The sequence below is a fragment of the Elephantulus edwardii genome, unplaced genomic scaffold, assembly GCF_000299155.1.
Source record: "Elephantulus edwardii isolate Elephantulus edwardi_28Jun2011 unplaced genomic scaffold, EleEdw1.0 scaffold00037, whole genome shotgun sequence".
In the NCBI taxonomy this organism is placed as follows: domain Eukaryota; kingdom Metazoa; phylum Chordata; class Mammalia; order Macroscelidea; family Macroscelididae; genus Elephantulus; species Elephantulus edwardii.
The window spans coordinates 17,636,270-17,641,248 of record NW_006399787.1 but is presented as its reverse complement, the minus strand read 5'-3'; the positions used below and the strand labels follow the sequence as shown (position 1 = coordinate 17,641,248).

Here is a 4,979-nt window from a genome sequence, read left to right as displayed (position 1 = left end):
GAATACAAATGAGAACAATATTAAGCCCAGTAAGCAAAGTTATGAGATTTTAAAGAGTCACCAATATATTATATGTTTAAATTAGTTCCAAAATTGTACCTGTTGCTCCTATTTCAACAGTCTGACCTATAGGGTTTTATTTTCCATACCAGTAAGGAAATGTAACAAAACAGCCATTGATTCTTGTTCCCAAAATAAAAAAAAACAAAACTTGGCCCTGTATGTTCTACTATGTTCATTGATACAGTTGCAGCATAGTGGAATATATATGTAAAAATGTTTTTCATCAAACATGTATGTTGTTGTTGTTGTTGTCAAGTCGCCTGCGACTCATAGCGGCCCTATGTACAGCAGCCCTAAACTCTGCTCTGTCCTCTGCCAATCTCATTGTCTCTGACACACCTATCCTGATTATCTGAGTTACTGAATCAATCTACCTCATAGAGGGTCTTCCTCTCCTGCGCTATCCCTCCACCCTCCCAAGCATGACATCCTGCTCTAAGGATTGGTCCTTCCTTGCAACATGATCAAAACATTTTAGATGAAGCTTCAGAATCCTTGCCTCCAAGGAGCAGCCTGGTTTAACCCTCTCTAGGTTGAACCTGTTTGTTTTCTTAGCAGTCCATGGTATATTCAATACTCTTCTCCAACACCACAGCTCAAAGGCATCAATTCTCCTTCTATCCTCCTTGGTAATTGTCCAACTCTCTGATGCATAACAAGTGATTGCAAAGACCATGGCCTGTATCAGACTCACCTTAGTCTCCAGAGTAACACCATTACTCTTCAGTACTTTGGAGAGGTCCCTAACAGCAGACTTTCCCATGGCAATAGGTCTTTTAATTTCCTGGCTGTTGGAGCCACGAGTGTTGACTCTGGAGCCAAGCAAACTAAAGCTGTGAACAATCTCAATCTCTTCACCATCCATCCTGATGCTGCCAATTGGTCCAGTGGTGAGAATCTTTGTCTTCTTGACATTGAGTCTCAATCCATATTGAAGGCTGCAGTCCTTGACCTTCTGAAGCAAGCACTTCAGGTCCTCCTCAGTTTCAGCAAGCAGGATTGTGTCATCTGCATAATGCAGATTGTTGATGGATCTTCCACCAATCCTGATGCCACACTTCTCCTCAAAGAACCCAGCCTCCCAGATAATCTGTTCTACATATAGGTTGAAAATATATGGAGATAGGACACATCCCTGGCATACACCCTTCCCAATTTTGAACCATGCAGTGTTTCCTTGCACTGTTCTGATGACTGCCTCTTAGTCCAAGTGTAGGTTTCTCATTAGCACGATCAAGTGTTCTGGGATTCCCATTCTCAGAGTCAGCCACAGTTTGTTATGATCCACACAGTCAAATGCCTTTGCATAGTCAATGAAACACAGGAATGACTGAAATAAAAAAATAATTGAATCCCATCATCATCGTCGTGAAAACGGCTTTAAGAGAAAACTGGTCAGGTGAGTATGATTGATTCTCATTTTTGACCAGTCTGTAGTTGCCACTGATACAAGAAAAACACATGAAGAAATACTCAAAATCACTGGCAATAAGACCAAGATGCAAATAAAAATTACATTGAGGTACCATGCCACTCCAGTAACAGTGACAAGGTTTAACAGGGCAGCAAGTAATAAATATTAGAGAGGATGTGGCGAGAAAGGAACTCTTATACATTGTTGGTGGGATTGTAAAATGGTACAACCATTCTGGAAGGCAGTTTTGTGCTTCCTTAAAAAGTTGAATACAGAAATTCCATATGACCGAGCTGTTCTACTACTTGGAATATGCTCTGAGAAAATGAGAACTGAGGAACAAACAGAGATTTGTATACCAATGTTCATAGCAGCATTATTCACCATTGCAAGAACATGGAAACAACCCAAATGTCTAACCACAAACGAGTGGATTGATAAATTATGGTCCATTCACACAATAGAATACTGTGCAGCATGCAGGAGCAATAATTTTGTAAATTATTACCTACCTTGGGAGGGACTGGAGACCATTATGCTAAGTGAACTAACTCAGTCACATAAGGACAAATATTGTATAAAACCATTATTGTAGAATGAGTATAAGGATAGAAGGGGAGTGGGGGAAGGTGGAAGCAGAGGCATGAGGATGTTCAGAGGGAGAGGGGATTAATCATGGGGTTGTACAATTTGATCAGTGGGGGTGTGTGAAAGAAGTTGAAAGAATCTGTACTCAAAAACAATATATTCGAATTTTGTAAATAAACGACTTAATTTTTTTTTAAAAAGAAGGTATGTTATATAATAGAACATGCGATTCACAGGAAGAAACTATGAAATCACTTATGTGAACTTCTTGATTTCATCATGTAAGAGAGGCACAAAGACACCATCCATGCCTCTGAGCACACTGGACCAGGCGCCCTTGAAAATCTTTGCCTCCTCCATCTCGAGCAATCCGCCTCCAGCAGTCCAGTGTGCCTGCAGGCAGATCAGTATCATCATCAACGACCAACAGTGTCAGATGGGTAGGAAGTCAAGACAGCCAGGGCTGTGACGGACTGAGCGATCATCCAACTAATGATGTGAGGAGTGCTCTTGGGATCTGGAAGCATTCCCTTTGCAGTATCCAAGGTTCCAAAGTAGGCAGGTAGATGTACAGACACGTTAAAGCCGTGGTTCAGGCCCCTAAACCCGGCAGATTTGGAGATCTTAACCAGTCTCCTCACCCTCATCCTAGGACCCTTTTCCTTCTCCATTAAGCATGGCTCCTTGATGGTCTCAGGAGTCTCCTTGCTTCACTTGCTTACTCCTTTTCCTGGCCACTAAAGAGGCTCTGGTTGCTGTGAGGTTGAACACTGTGACACTGATGTGTTGTCAAATGCGTTAATGGCTGGTTCCCCAATGCGGACAGAGAGTGGGGTGGAGCTCCCCGATTAAAACAATCTTGGAAGGAGGAGTGTGGCATTCACTTCCATAATAGCTTACCTCCCGGAAACCCTAGGAACCTGGAGAGAGGATGAGAGACACCCAAGCATCGAGGACTCTCCTTCATAGGGTCGCTATGAGTAACCTGAGACTAGATGGCACTTAACAACAACAACAACCAGGCAGTCACTGAGGCCTTTGAGCTTCCCTTCTGCTCTTGCTTTCCCCGCTGCCAGGCGGGTACAGGAAAAACCAAGAGAGTAGACAAAGCAGAGGGATGTGGCCCCAGCAGCCCCGCCTAATGCTAGGTTGCAGGCAAAGGAGCGCCAGAACTGGGTCCTCTTGGTCCCATCACCCAGGAGGATTTGCTTGTATTCATCTTTGAAGGCAAAGTTGAGAGCCTGGGTGGGGAAGTAACGGATGGCTTTGGCCAGGTTACCAGGCCAGAAGGGCAGAAATCCTTGCTCCTTGGGGATAGGAACCACACCATCGATAATGCCCTTATACTTCTGCTTGTCTGCATGATTTGCTTGCTGGCATGCGGCACCCGCAGCAGTAACTTGATCTGCTTAATGGGAGCTGTGGCCTTTCTACTTGCTAGGAAATCCTTGGCGAAGGACACAGCGGTATATGTCATTATGAAAAAAGAAGAGGTGGCAGATAGCGAGCAAGGATGGGACAGGAAGCAGCTTTGACTCTGGGGCTCTGGGTGTTTTATTTACTTTTTTCTTAAATGGTAACAAATATCAATCTTTTCCAATCAGTTGGCCAGGTAGTTTTATAGTGAGCAAATAATTCAAGAAATAAAACTGGACTATATGAAAAATCCAGGTCATTGTCTTCTAAATTTCTTGGAAATACTTGTTCAGTCTGTATGCTGAGCAAATCATTTGAGAAGGTAGACTATCTGAAGAAGCATGTGGCATCAGGATTGGAGGAAGATTTATCAACACTGTTCATTATGCAGGTGGCACTACCTTGCTTGCAGAAAATGAAGACGACTTGAAGCAATTCCTGAGGACCCAAGACCACAGCTTTCAATATAGATTACAGCTCAACATAAAAAAAATTCTCACCATTAGACCAATAGACAGATGGAGAAGAATTGAAATTGTCAGTGATTTCATTTCTCTGGGATCCACAATCAGCTTCGATAGTAGCAGCGGTCAAGCAATCGAAAGACATGGTGCACTGGGAAAATCTTCTGTTAGGGATTTCTCCAAAGTGTGAAAGAGCAAGTCTATCAGTGTAAGGACTAACAAGCACCTGGTCCAAGTCATGGTATTCTAAATTCTGTGTACCTGATCCTGAAAGTTAGACAATGGGTAAGGAAGACTGAAGAATAATTAATGCCTTTGAATTGGGGTCTTGGAGAGAAATATTAAATGTCCATGAACCATCAAAAGAACAAACTAATCTGTCTTGGAGGAAGTGCAATGAGGTGCTCCTTAGAGGCAAGGGTGGTGAAACTTGGCCGCATATACTTTGGGCATGCTGTTAGGAGGGCCAGTCCTTGGAAAAAAGACATTTTGCTGGGAAAAGGTAGAGAATCAGTGAGAAAATTCTCAATACGAAGAATTGACATAGGAACTGCAATGAAGAGACTGGGCATAAGGGAGATTGTGAGGATAGTATAGTGTTTGACAAGATTTCAATCTGTTGTTCGTAAGGCCAAGTTATAGTTGATCTAGCATCACCTAACAACGTTGTTGTTGTTATGTGCAACCGAGTCGCCTGTGACTCATAGCAGCCCTAATGTGCATTGGCTTTAAGTCCTGCCCTATCCGGAACCAATCTTACAACCTCTGATGACCTAATCCCATCTCTCCAGTCACTGAGTCAATTCATCTCATCCTGGGTCTTTCTCTCCTGCAGTGTCCTTCTACCCTTCAAAGCACGATATCCATCTCCAAGGACCAGTTCCTCTGGGCCACGTGCCCAAAGTATGTGAGACAGAACTTCTAAATCCTTGCCTCCAGGAGAAGCTTGATTTCATCCTCTCACAAGACTTGTTAGTTCTCCTAACAGTCCACAGTATGTTCAACATTCTTCTCCAGCACCACAACTCAAAAGC

The 4,979-nt window shown here is 43.1% G+C and overlaps 1 pseudogene; it reads right to left on the bottom strand.

Moving 5' to 3' along the window:
- Positions 1 to 2,320: 2,320 nt before the first annotated feature.
- LOC102875214 lies at positions 2,321 to 3,542 on the bottom strand (annotated as a pseudogene).
- Between the last annotated feature and the right edge of the window lie 1,437 nt (positions 3,543 to 4,979).